The sequence below is a fragment of the Corvus cornix genome, chromosome 1A, assembly GCF_000738735.6.
Source record: "Corvus cornix cornix isolate S_Up_H32 chromosome 1A, ASM73873v5, whole genome shotgun sequence".
Taxonomy (NCBI): Eukaryota; Metazoa; Chordata; class Aves; order Passeriformes; family Corvidae; genus Corvus; species Corvus cornix.
In genome coordinates this window covers 60656841-60670832 of record NC_047057.1, presented here as the reverse complement: position 1 = coordinate 60670832, position 13992 = coordinate 60656841, and the positions used below count along the sequence as shown (strand labels likewise).

The 13992-nt window shown below is 44.8% G+C and overlaps 1 protein-coding gene across 1 annotated transcript in view; it reads left to right on the top strand.

Moving 5' to 3' along the window:
* Positions 1 to 13992, top strand: part of PPFIBP1 (PPFIA binding protein 1) — a 102671-nt gene that overhangs the window by 20081 nt on the left and 68598 nt on the right. Inside the window, 1 exon segment of the mRNA XM_039570581.1 lies at positions 9407 to 9482. The gene's annotated coding sequence lies outside the window, so the exon portion shown is untranslated.

The window sequence follows — 13992 nt, the reverse complement described above, 5'->3', positions numbered from 1 at the left end:
TAGTAATTCCATCTTGCAGATGATCTCTCAGCCTGCAGGTCCTCAGCTTGCATGAAGAGCAGGGGGAAATCCTGAATTAAAAAAGAATGTGGTGTGTTGCATGTTGGGAGCCCTGTGCTTGAGATGTCTTCTCTGCAGAAGAGAGCTAGCAGGCATCTCCACATGGCAAGCTGTGCAGTGCTGCACACACAGCTCGTACAGGTCTTCCCAGTTTGTCCTTCTCTTCCCTGCACGTCATTTCTTGTGTTCTCCTGGTTCATCTAGACCACCCTCTGTAGAGCACTGCATTGATGTAGTCCTCTCTTACACTCGTCTTGACCTGCAGAGCCCCAGATTTAGAAGAGGATGCCAGTTCAGTGTCTCCTAGACCTTGTCTTTGCTGGGTTAGAAAGATGCTAGGTACCTAAGGATGGTAAACAAGGAATGTGTGGGAAGTGAAGGTTGTGTTGCAGCTCAGCAGCTAGGGGCTTTCATAGAAATCAAAATTTTTGCAAGTGATGACTTGCCCTCTAGATAGAGCAGGAGCTGTGTTTTACTATTTGGTCAGGTACAGAATGCTGTTTTCTCCCCCCATAATTTTATAGGATTCTTACAGGAAATTTCAGGATAAAAGGAGCTGAGACAGAAGCCCCATCATTGAATCAGTCTCTCATGTTGTGTGTGGAGGGGTCTCTGACAGACTAAATGACTGTACAGTAATGAGGGTGGGTTTGGATTGCAGGAGGTGAGAGATACGGTGGTGACTTTCCCTGAAAAGACCTCTTGGAAAGACCTTCTCCCATCTCCATTGCTTCCACCATCCCCTCCATGGGACAGCAGCACATGCTCCTGGGTACAGCTCAAAGGGACAGACCCTGCAGCCTTCCAGTGAGAGGCTTAGGTTTCGCCCAGCCCTTCTGCACAGGGGATGGATCTCCCTGTGCTTCACTACCTCTCCTGAAGATGGTCCCTTCCCCAGTTTCCCTGGTGGGAAATAATTAATTTAAGTGATATTGAAGTCTTTTTTGCTGTCTCCCAAATTTTACACAGGAGTTAAAAATCTGTTTGGCTGAATTATTGGATTCTAGGAACATCTGTTTGTAGGATGTTTAATAGAAACATCCTTGTTTGGGATGTATCCTGCTTCTAATGTTAGCTCTTCCCTGTGGGAAAGATGGTTATTAGGTGATTTCTAAATGAAGATACAACACAACAAATACTTAATGGTGCACTTGTTGACCCTCAGCATCTTCTAAATAGTTCTTTCACGCCTGACCTTTCATTTTGGAGTCTAAACAAAGTTTGCCTCTTTCCTTAAAAAAAAACAAAACCAACTGCTCTTCCACAAAACAAACCAACCAGTTAAGTATGAAATATTTATTTATCCATATTTCATGTGAAGTATGAAAGTGGCTCTCACTGAGCTGGTTTCTGCCTGGCTGCTATGGTGGCTAGGGCTTGTTCTTCCATGAGAGGGAAAACTGGGTGGGTGAAGTAGGAGAGTTTATTGGACTAAGTTGAGTGGAAAGCTCATAGGTGAAGATGCTGCCTTCTGGGGTCAGATATACAATCACAGACTGGTTTGGGTTGGAAGAGACCTCAAAGCCCATGCAGTTCCAACACCCTGTTGTGGGCAGGGACACTTCTCACTATCCCAGCTTGCTCAGAGCCCCATCCAGCCTGGTCTTGATATCCCCACCTGACTCTGTTTCGGGATGTGGTACAATGAATTTTGTTGGTTGAAATTCATTGTGATTTAAGGCTTATTGTTTTTGTGGGGTAACTTTACTTTTATGCCCAGGCTGTGTCTTCTTGTTCCCAGGTGCAGTGTTGAAAAGCTCTTTTCCATAAACCTCACCACCTTGCTCCTGACACACTGCAGTGCTTGGTTCAGAGCCCTGGGCTGTGGATGCCAGCACCTGCTATTAATAAGTGGAGCCAGACTATCCCAACTGGAAAGAGGTCCTCTCATCACAGGACACATCTGTGCTCCTGGCAGGACCAGCATTTCCTCTATGCTGCCTTCAGGACACATGTTGCTCTTGACCTGGAGTGTTTGCAGGAGCAATGGAACTGTTGTGGCTGTCCTCCTGTCTGGAGGCTGGCTAAAGTGCCCTCTGACAAGTGGCTGACATAGTTTTGCATATTATGACCCTGGAGAGCTTGAGGGGAAGCTGCTGCTGGTGACTTTTTAACTTGCTGTGTAATTGGTCTGCACTTGAAGTGGTGGTCTAGAAGTGGAAAATGATTTTGCATCTTGTTTAGCCCCTGAGTCTTGTACTCTGCCTGCATCTTTTCTGTGTCATGAACTGCCTCCTTACTATTTTCCCTGAGAGAAAAGCTGTTTCTCTGTTGTTACAAGACACTGACCCCTTTAAAAAAGGGCAGACTGAAAGCTAATGAAGTTTTTCCTCTGAGAATAGTGCTAATTGTTAGTGAAAGGGTTTTTAATATTGGTGGCAACATCCTTGTTTGTTCCTTAACTAAAGTGCTGTAACAGGTTAATTATAAAGCAAATTCCTGAATAATATTAGGAAGTGGGACTAACTGTGTTTGCTGCTGGTGGCTGTGGGACTTGCCCTGAGGTTGCTGATGGAGCAGCTGCTGGGCCAGCCAAAGGAGGGAATCGCTGCGTTCCTGCAGCAGAATATGATCCTGTGAGAGGCTGATTTGGATGGGTCTCCTCTACCTGCATAATAATTTCCCCCAAAGGTGCAGGAATGTGACACCTGTTTGGATCTCTTCATTTTCTGCCAAATGTGGTCAAAACTGACAAGCAAGTTGAAAATTTAATAGGGTGAGGACTGACAAACAACACTACCACATAAACTTAATTTCCTTAAGAATCTAGGCCAGAAATATGTGCTGAGGGTTTTGTTCTGCAATCATGTGCTTTAAAACTGTGTGGAACAATGTGATTAGTAGAAATGGTATTTTCAGGATTATTTGCAGTGCATATGAAAGCATGACAGCTGAATCCTGTTGTGTGCATGTGTATTAGCATGTAACCAACTTAAATGGGCTGAAACAACCCAAGTGTCCTCATGGAGAAAAAGCAAAGTACATGTATAAAACTTACTTGTGAAGCTGGCAAGACATCTAATTATCTTGATCCTAATTTCTAGGGTTTTCAACTCTAATCCTTTGGCTGCCTCTTCTTTACAGCTGCAAAAGGATGTTATTTTGTTCCTTTTCCTGGAAAGTGCTTTTGAGTTTTGCTTCTTGCAAAGCTTCCTCCTCACTTCCCAGCTCTGGAAACAGAGTTGGGCTGTGTGTGCTTCAGTAATAGGATTCTGTAAGTTTGTGGTGATTGGAGCGACTTAAGTTCCTTCGAGGAATGTCAAAGTATTGCTGCGAATGAACTTCAATGTGAAGGATGCCTAGAACAATTAAGGGTAATTGAAGGGCAAGCATGTTCCTGGAAAGTGTTATGGGAAACCTTATGTGAGAGCCTGATGCCTTTTTGTCAAGGAATATCTTGTGCTTATTTTGATCAGAGTTGGGAAGGAAGATAGGAAACAGCGTGTGGCAACACCAGTGAGGTTTAGGAGATGAGCACCACTGATAGAGCAGTGCCTTTTGCATTTGATGGAGCGTGCCAGGGTTGAAGGGATGAGGGACAGGGAGGCTTTTCCTGGCTCTTTTGCATATGTAGTAGAATAAAACCAAAGTGGTGCCTGAGAGAAAGCACTTTGATAATCTTCCCGTGTTAATTCAGTGATAGCAGTGCTTCACTGTAGTAGCTTGCCCTAACAAAAAGCAGTCTCCTCTAACAGAACTCTTGCAGCTTCTGTGTGCTTTGGGTTGCTGTCTGATTAACAGGACCCATGGATTTAGTCACTTCAGTGTCAGCAAATGTGACACAGCTATGAAGGGAGAACACTGGCAGCACCAGCACTTGGTGCTCTCAGGTCTGTCATTCTCTCATATCTGATTCCACAGGTTTATCATCACCCTGCTTCAATAACATGGGTTTTGGGGCATGAGCTCTTCAGTTGAATTGATGATGTAGTCATCCATGTCTTTCAGTCACTTCTGCATCTTCCATCGACTGACATCTGCATTTTCACAGATGATGAACTGCATAATCTGTTGCTTTGGCTTTGGCTTGTAGAATTAAAACAAAGCGCTGGCTGACAGAAACTGCATACAGTGGCACTCCAATTCAGAGATGGACACAGTGATTAATATAAAATTAGTCACAGATTAGTCATATTTTTTCTTTGTGTAAATCATGTCTAGTTTCACTCAATATCTGATAAGTTACTGATTTGAAGGCTTTTATTTAAACCTTCTGCAGTTTGTTCTTGCTGCTGGTCTTACAAATACTTCATTGAATGGTCTGTCTCATGTTATTCATCTCTGACTCATGAGATTATTCAGAATATTTTATTATGCTTCCAGAAAGTGTTTCTTTGCTGTGGTGATTGGCTATGTTGTCTGTATCCTCCTGTGCTGTTGTGTTGATTCAGTGACTTCTGTACATGTACATTGTTCAAATGTGCTGTTTTGTGGTAGGAAATGTTGTGTGAGCTATCAGCTGCTTGGGTCACTGGAGTTAATGATGTGGTTAGTTTTGTTCAGGCCCCTTTAGTTGTGCCAGACCTCTAGGTTTGGATTGAAACTTGTTTTTTAAGCTCAAGGCTGGCACTTGCAATGCACAAGTTTTGGGTTTCAGCTGTGGGTGCAGTAAGACCCCAAACCAGACTGACTTGTTACCGTGGATGCTGTGTGATTTTTGTCTGTGTCAAAATGTCTGCAGCCTTCTAGAAACCAAAAATAAAGATAAGGGCTGAAGCATCTGTGTTCTCTGTTCTTGTCTAGTTTGTCTGAGTGTAGCTAGCCTGTCCCAGCATAAATAAGAGGTCTGCTACATGGTCTGCAGCATCCTGAAAAATGCATCCTGGGAAGGGGTGATTTAAAGGTGAAAGCGGCTGTGTTGGCGGCTGGTGCTTGGCATGGATGGATAGTGTATACAGATGTGAGGAAACCATTCAAGCTGCAGTCCTGATTGCTTCCATTCAGATTCAAACCAGCCTTTGCCCAAAGGCCTTTTACAAAAAACTGTGCCATTCGTGTTCCAAAATAAGACATGCATCAATGGCTTTTTCCGTGGAAAACCATTAGCTCTCCAGATCATTGAAACTGTTAGTGTTTCTTCATTGCTTTGCTTCTTGGCTTTAAATCCTCCTCCCAACCTTTCCAAGGCAAGATAGCTGGACACAATCAGTTTGCATCAGTGACTTCCTTGGAAGTGTATATGTGAATAATTTTTCCTTAGTAATTTTGAATCCTGTTGCCTGTGGAAATTTCTTTTAAAAACATAGGAAGAATGTCAAAGTAGCTTTTTAACTGAAACACAAACAGGCACACATGAAGCAAGTGTGTGGGAAGGAGCAGTAATTGGAACTGTGCTGTGACTACCTGGGTCCCATGTTACAGAGTCATTTTTTAGCTTTTAGTAGAGAGGAGGGGCTCTTTCAGATCTTGTGTCTCAAAGTCCTGCTTTTCTTGATCAGAAATTATTAGGCAAAGCAGATCTTTGTTTTTGTCTAGTAAAGAACAGACATGAATCAGACTATTTGCTTGCAGTGCTCTTGCATTCGTCTGAAAATTTTCCTGAAACAAAGCTCGTAGGAGTCAGAAAGCAAAGAAATAGTGCTGCACCTTTCATGTTAAGATGTGCCCCTAAACACGGTGCAACATGTGAATTTTTCAGGTCTTTGAACACAGGGCTGTGTCCTGTTTAAATTCACACAGTGCGTAATTAATTGCATGCAGTTATGCATCTTGAATTTGAAAAAAAAATGGGTGGCTATTGCAGAAAACATTTGATTGGCAAGGTAAAATATTACTGCTGAATGTGCAAGGTTGTGGGATTAGGATTTGCATTTTCTTCCTGGTTAAGAAATTAGAGTCTGGAAAAGAAAAAGAAAATCATATCGTGCACCTTTCTTTCCTGGGGTTACTGGAGAGGTTCTCCCAGGGCATTCATACATGGTGATGTTCTCTCTATGAAAGCAAAAACCCAATTAACTCTCACCTGGTTTGCCTAGTCCTGCTCTTCTTAAATGATCATTCCTAATGACTGGCTCTTGATTATGAGTGTGGTTTTCTGGGAGGTTGTTTTCGTGATACTGAAAGTGAACTTGGATTGAACTCGTTGGAGAGCTCTGCTCTTGCTGTCGAGGCTGGAGAGCCCCTGGCCGCCTGTGTGCCCTCAGGTCGGGGCTGTGTGTGTGACATGGGGGCAGCTATTCCCTCAGCTGTGTTCTTGGATGATAAATTACCCTTCCAGTTAAACCAGAAAAGCCCCACCCTTTCCCAGAAGTCCTGACAAGTCCCATATTTCACTCATCGTCCTGAGCTCCAGACTTTCCCTGGGAGCTGTCAGCCTTCCTGGCATCCCAGTGCAGGGCACGGGGTGAAACCCCCTGATGTCCATGTCCTGTGCCCTGTTCAAGCTGGAGAAATGCTGGGATGAATATCACTGCCAGTCCTATAGGAAATACTTCTGTAACCAGTCTTCAGAGGTGAGGCTGTGCGAGGGAGGTTTCTTTAGCTTAGGGTTAGAGGGTGTCTGGTGGGGGTAGTGTCTGAGTTTAACCCTAGCCAGCAACTAAATCCCAAAAAGTCACTTGTTCACTCCTTTTCCTGGTGGGATTGGGGAGATGATTGGAAGGGTAAAAGTGAGAAAGCTCATGGTTTGGGATAAAGATGGTATAATAGGGAGAGCAAAAGCTGTGCACACAAGCAAAGCAAAACAAGGAATTCATTCCCCACTTTCTATGGGCAGGCAGGGGTTCAGCCATCCCCAGCAGTGCAGGGCCCCATCACAGGTAACAGTGACTTGAAAAGACAAATGCCAGCACTCTGAACATCCTCACCCAGCTTTATATACTGAGCATGATGCCACATACTGTCTGGAATGTCCCTTTGGTCAGTTGGGGTCAGCAGTCCCAGCCGTGTCCCCTCCCAACTCCCTGTGCACCTCCAGCCCCTCACTGGGGTGGGGTGAGAGACAGAGAAGGCCTTGGCTGTGTGCAAGCCCTGCTCAGCAAGAACTAAACCATCCCTGTGTTATCCCCACTGTTCCCAGCACAAATCCAAAATTTAGCCCACACTACCTGCTGTGAAGAAAATTAACTCTATCCCAGCCAAAACCAGCACCGGAAGTTTATTCGTCAAAACTAAATTGAGTTTGAGGATGGAAGGAAGCAGGGGAATGGGAAATGAAGCCCACTTCCCTAGCAGCCTTGGGAACAAACTGAATCCTTGTGTTGCCAGGATGTGAGGCAGTTAATTCCCTTCTGAGGAATGCAGGGACATGTTCCCTTCCTCATCAGCCAGCCAGTGGCCGTACAGCTTGCCCGAGGTGTGGGCTGTGTGTGTGTAACTCTGACTCTGTCGAGAAGGAAATGACTAAACTTGCTGTCAAACCATGGTAACAAAGAACATATTTGATTTACCAAAATAGTGGTGGTGGAGAGGCTTGGGAGTAGCTGTGGTGCTGCCACCCATGCTGGGAATAGCAAATCAGTCTGGAGAATGGCCCTCGTGGGGAGTGTGAGCCTCCCGCAGTGATGGAGGGAGACAGGCCCTGCAGGTTCTGAACAGCTGCTGGGGCTTCCCTGTGCCGCAGAGGACGCTGAGGGAGCTGGGGCAGGATTGGTGGCTGCAGCAGGAGGCCCAGGCCAGCTGAGGCAGGCAGTGGTGGCCAGTCCCACGCAGCAAAGGTGCAGCAGCAGAATCCCGCCGCGTTCCGCGTCTCCTTCCCCCTGCCCGGCTGCTGTCTGTGTGTCCTGGCAGCCCGGGCAATGGGAATCCCAAAGGTCCTGTCAATCTGTGAGCCTCAGTTCCAGTCAGATATTTGTAATGAAGGGGAGAAGCTCCATCTAATTATAGGTTTTCCATTTCGGCCCTTCATATTACTTTAGGCAGGCTTAAAATAACACCGTTAACTAACTTCTTTCCCCTGGCTTTGCAGTTTCATACATGGCATTCTGCAGTGCCCTTTATAGAAACCTCAAATATTTTTTTTTCCCCGCCTACCACATTTTGTGTCTTTTTCCATCTGGCAGATGTTTTTTTCCTGCATTGCACAGGGCTCAGTACATAATTATTCTGTTGCAATAGCCTGGAGCCCCAGTCCTGTGACAGAGTCTGCTTGTACAGGCTCCTGTGTCCTGCTCAGTTCTGTGTCATTTTTTTTCCCCGGTGGTTTTGTTCAACCTATTCTAAAAAGCTGTTCTGAGAAGTAATGAGCTCCCAATCATGTGTTTGCCTTGAGATCATCTATTAGAGCTTTATAGTGTATAGCCCTGAAAATGTATGGGGTTTTTTTCCCTCCCAGTCATACAAGGGCTGGATTCTCTCTCTTCCAGTTTACAACCTCTGGATATTTGCAGTTTGTTGCCACAAGTCAACGACTAGTTAGCCAGTGTGCCTTTATTCCTACATTTTTGAGCTGATTCTTTGCTTTCCAGTCATGTTACTTGCTTGTCTTAAACTCCTGCTCTTGCTCTTGGCATGATTTTTGTTTGGAGAGCAGTGTCTCAGTGTGCCAGTGAAGTGTCCCAGGTGGGGGTGCACTGGGGTGTTCCCAGTTGTTTCCATCCTTCTACCGACCATATTTCACTGAGCACTTGTATTTGAGTCACTGATTCTTAAGCCTCTTCTAAAGGGAGCTCATATAACTGCATAGGTTTGGAAGTTTTTTAGTTATTAGGCTGAAGTTTTATTCCCCAAACTTCCCTTTTGCATTTCAAATTCAAAGCTTACTCAGAACCTTCTCCTGGAACAGTTTTGTCAAACTTCCCATACCAAATAGCTCTTCTTTTGTCCACAGTCTGTAGATGGGAGTATCTGAGACTAAAACTTCCTGTCAAGCCACAGTAACAGAGAACATCTTTGATTTGCCAAAATAGTCATAGTAAAGAGACTCATGAATAGTTGTTGGGAGTTGTGGGGTTGGTTCAGTTCTATGGGCTGCTCTGACTTCCACTGGCTTTACTTCACACACTGATTTTCAGATGTTCAGCAACATTGGGTGCTTGTTTGGGGTTTGTTTAGGTCGCAGTAGTGAGAAGGAAGCCTTGCCAGGCATTATTCACCTTTGTTTTGTGCTGTATGTGTGTGATCAGCTGGGGAGGTCAAGGGCAGGCACAGGCCAACTATGTAATGTAGAGATACTGAGAAATAATGTTGCTGGGAATTATTTGGAATTAACAAGCTCATTTTCTTTTTGTACATCTGTTGTCATCCTTTAATCTCTTGGTATTAGCTTCTTTTAAATGGTATTATGTATCTCATCCACAGTGCTTCCTGTATCCTGTGTCTCTTGATAATAAACTTTTACAAGATATCACTTTTAAGTCATCTCAGACTTCGAGTGATTAATCAAAATCTCTGTTTCTCTTTTTCTCAGTGTTGGAAGTTTATATGGATCAGTGGTACTTGCTCAAGAGTGACAGTGGAGATCAACACTAAGTCTGCTCCTGTGGGTGAGTAATCTAAACCCACTGCATTGCTGATGTGTATTATCTACTATCTGCTGGTTTTTTGCTTTTTGATATCTTACACAACATCTCCTTTGGGCTTTCATTTCAAATGTCATTAAAATGATGCTGTATATGACTTCTAGTAAGAGTTGTAGAAGAATGTCAGTGTGCTCCTGCAGATATCCATTCATTTTGTATCTTTTAAAGGATGGTCCTCACTTAACGCAGTCTAAGCTGTGTTTAGAGTCAGGGAAATGTAAAAACTGTGTTTCCATGTATTAATGACAGTGGATTTAGGGTTTACATGTGGACTGTTGCAGAGTAATGAAGTATATTTGGATTATCCAAGAACCAAAACTGAAATGAGCACTGGAGCTGTTCTCTGGCATATGAAGGGTTCAAGCAGTGCCAGTGCACCCCAGTTTGAAGGGTTCAGCTCCAGCACAAGATCCCCCTGGACATGCTGTGAGTGTGTGATGCAGTTGTGCATGTGCAGTAAATCCGACTCAGCAGGTCTATGGCAACATGCAGAGAAACTGCCAAGAGCTTTCAGATTACCGGGGCAAGTTCATGAGAAAATGCATTCAGCAAAACAGAGTATGTGTTGTGAGATCCTTTGGAAATGGCCCAGTTCTGGTGGCTTCAAGGAGCAGCATTTTGCATTCGGTCTAGACTGATTTGATCCAGGTAGCCTCGTGCATGTCAGAGCTGGCAGTCTTGTTTTGGGAATGGTTATCCCTCATCTACTTTGTTTTGGATGTTATGGTATGATTTAACATCCTAAATTCCAGCTGGAGAGCTGGGTCAGATTGCTGAGCCTGCACTTGATCCATGCACCCTGTGGCTGGGATGTGCTCATCCCATAACTGCACAGCTGGGCTCCCAGTCCCACAGGATGTGAGGACTGGTGTCTCATTTGAAATACCATTTCCCTTCTTTTACTCCCTTACTCTCTCCATAGCCCTTGGAGTGCTTCTTTGTGGCTCTCCGAGCCTTCCCACACTAAATCACTGTGCCTGAGCTCTCTCTGGGATTCACAGCTGCCCAAGGTCTTGCACCAGACCTGGCAAGAAGTGGGTGGGTGTTGCTCCTTGTTTGTCAGAAGCCCTAAATTCCACTGCCAAAAGCTTTTATTCCCTGGGTTTTTAATCAGAGGTCTGATGGCTCCAGGAGTGGTTGTCACCCATTGTCTCCCATCCTGGTCACATTTGTTCAGTTTTATCACTGCTTATCAGGATTGGTGGGATTACACTCCAGCTGGATTTGTGTCCATCGTGGCTGTAAAAACATTGTTGAAAGTCTGATGCTGGCTGGCAGCCACGTTCTGCTGGATGTGTGTTTGGAGACTTTCAAGCTGCTGGCATCACCGTGTGAATGTCTTGCCTTTGCTGGAAGTCTCTCCCTCTTTGCTCCCCAGATTCTGTGCTAATTCCCCATCCCCAGGAGCCGCAGAAGGCCTGGGACATAAATCTGCCTGGTTTTCTCTGTCACTTGTGCTGCTGCTCCCTGGGAGGGGATGTGTGTATCCAAGGCTGTAGTAGCAGGTGCTCAGTCCTCCCTTCTCTGTTCCTGTGGCTCCAGTGCTGGCAGGTCTCTGGCATTTGGAGGAGTCAGACCTGTTGCCCTCAGCAATTGGTCTGAAAAGCCTGATTTCTCCAGCTGCTGCTTGCTTTCCCCATTAAACAGATAAATAAGAGCCTCTCCTAACGAGATGGCAGGAAATTCCTGTGCCTGAGTCAGTGCTGACAGGGGCAAGGGGCTGTTTTGGGCTTCTGGCTGCTTCTCCCACATGGGGAGGAACATGGTCTTCTTTGCTGGGTTACCACAGCAATACCACATGATGTCTGACCTCCAGTCTCACCACACAGAATACTCACATGTGTTCACAGTGGAGTCTCAGTGCCTCTGCCCACGGCCTCTATTTGTCCCTAAAAGCATGGATTTCCATCCCGTTGTTCCCTCCCTGGCTTGCTCCGTGTTAAACATGCTGCTGCCAGTTGAGCCTTGCCCCACAGTAGGGGCAAAAGCTAAATAAGCTAAATAAAAGCTAAATAAGGCTTTTAAAATAAGCCTTAGCAGAGACAGCTGCTTCAGTGTGTTGCCATGAAGCACAGAAACCTGGCTAAGTCCATGTAGCCAGAGTCAGTCCCTGCAGCTCCTGCTCTTTCCTAGCAAAACCCTGCAGGTTTGCAGGTGTGTCTTCACCCTGCTCCACGAGCTCTGAGTTAGGTGCTTGGTGGCAGCAGATTTTTGGTGTGTCTAAAGCTGAGACAGAGCATCACACACAGCACTGAAATAGTGCCCAGCCCGCCCTCTTACAGTGCCTGTGTGCAAAAGGCAAAAATCAGTATTTGTTGGGTTTTCCCCCGTCAGTGTCACATTGAATACAGGAGGGAAAGAAGCACAAGGCTACTTCTATGTATTCCATTTATTGGCACTTGATGACTTGTCCTGCAGGGCCCACCCCACATGCAGCTTTTCTTGGGCTTTTAATAGTTGTGCTAAACCAAATTGTGCTCAAAATAGTAATAATTTCAAACATTTCCCCAGAGCCTGTGGCTGCTCTGCGTGTTTATGGGAGGTGCAGCACTGCCTGTGGTTGGGGCACGGGAGGGTCCCCAGGCAGGCTATGATGGGGATTTTCTGGTGTCTTTTTCCTCCCCCTCTTCTGAGAGGAAATAATGCTGCTTGCAGAAAAGAGGCATGTTATTGTGCTTTTGCTCCTCACATGTTATGTGATGTGGTTTGGGTAACGTTAATGTAACTTAAAATTCTGCTCACCCACAGTTCAGATGGTGGCTCTTGAATACCCATAAGTCTCTGCAGAGAGGGGAAATGTATTTATCTCTAAACAGTGAGCAGCCTGCCCTGTTTATCCAGCATGTGTCCCCTCTGCTGCCCAGGGCATTTTCCTGCCTCCCTCCCATCCAGTTCTTCCTATTTTATTGACTTTCCTAGTCCTGGAAATTGCTTTGTATTCAGAAAACATTAATTCATCCCTCACAAAGCTTGCAAACCTGATTTCAGTTCTTCCCTTTTTCTTTGAAAAACTCTTTTTGCTCTCTTTAAGACCAAAAATGTACATTTCCCCTATTTGTTTAGACAAGCTTATTTTGTCTGCAGAAATCTTGTCAAAAGCTAAGTTTCTTTGCTTGCATTTATAATCCTCTGAGGTTTATGTATTGGGAATAATCTTTGCGAGCTGGAAAAAGATTGTCCAATCTGTTTTAAGATGTCCCACTTTTTGAGTATTGCATCTCATTAGAAATACAGTTGGCTGTTTGCATGGCTTTTTTCTTCCTCTGTGTAGCTTGGGGGAGAAAATACATCATTTCTTCATCCAGTAATAATGCTTGGCACTTTGCATCTTCAAAGAACTCTATGGCTATGGATTGAATAATTCCCATAACCTTGTGTTGTAGTTTCTCATCATTTCCCCCATTTTACAGATGGGCAAAGCGAACAAGAAGTCAAGTGACCTTAGGCCATGGAAAGAGAAACAAGGGCAAGTTGAGTCCTCGCCTTCCTGACTTGTACTAGAGCAAAAGAAAGTTTGATTCAGGTTGACACAAAGGGAAATGTAATGATCTTTCCTAACCTTCTTAACTACTTATTTAGGTGCATTTGCTGGTGGTGTTTTTTGGTGGTTTTATTTTTTTTTCCCCCTAAATAAGTTTTCTCATTGAGGTGGTTGTCCCTTCCCTGTGAGTGGTTGGAGGTGTGCAAGGAATTGTCTGAAGTTTTCTTAAGATGAAGCAGCATGTTAATGGGGTTAGGTTTGTGGGGTGTCATTCACTGCTGTCTGGGGGATCTCTCTGCTCCTTCCCTCCTCTTTCCTCTCAAGCCAGAGGCAGGGGAGACCTTTTCTGTATTATTTGGGAATGTTTTTTTCCCCATCTCGTTTTCCATCTGAGACTAAAATGGGAAAAGTGAGCCATCTCAAAATGTGGAAGCTGATCTTTCTTGCCCTCATCCACCACATGCCATGCTAAGATATTTTTTTTTCCCTCCCTTGGAATGTAGTGGAAGTTGTTAGCTCAGAGTGGTGTCTGGAATGATGTCATTGCAGAAATAATTTCATACAACTGCGCTAGGCTATAGGCCTTGATTTACAGCTACTAAAGGAGCTGACAAGACCCCCAAATGTGTTGCATGGCTTATAGAAAAGGTGAGTGCTCTTGGCAGTGAACAGTGGAATTAGGCACTCTGTTACAGAGGAAGTTGTGGTAACAATTTTGTTGCCTACTTGCTATAATTTAGTTAAAACTTCTTTTTTTTCAGGAATTCTGGCTTCTTACAAAGTTGCTTCGGAGCACTGGGCGGTGTTAGGGCAATTTAGTCCTCCTGGGGAGAACAGATGATCTGCTAGGTGCAGAGGAGCATGGAAATCACATGAGGAATTCTTTCATCTTCCTTAGGAAAATCTCGTGGCTGCTTCTCTGCAGGCTCTCAAAGGTTCCCTGGCCACCTTCTGACTGGCTTCAGATGCCTTGCTTGATAAACTTTCAGGCAA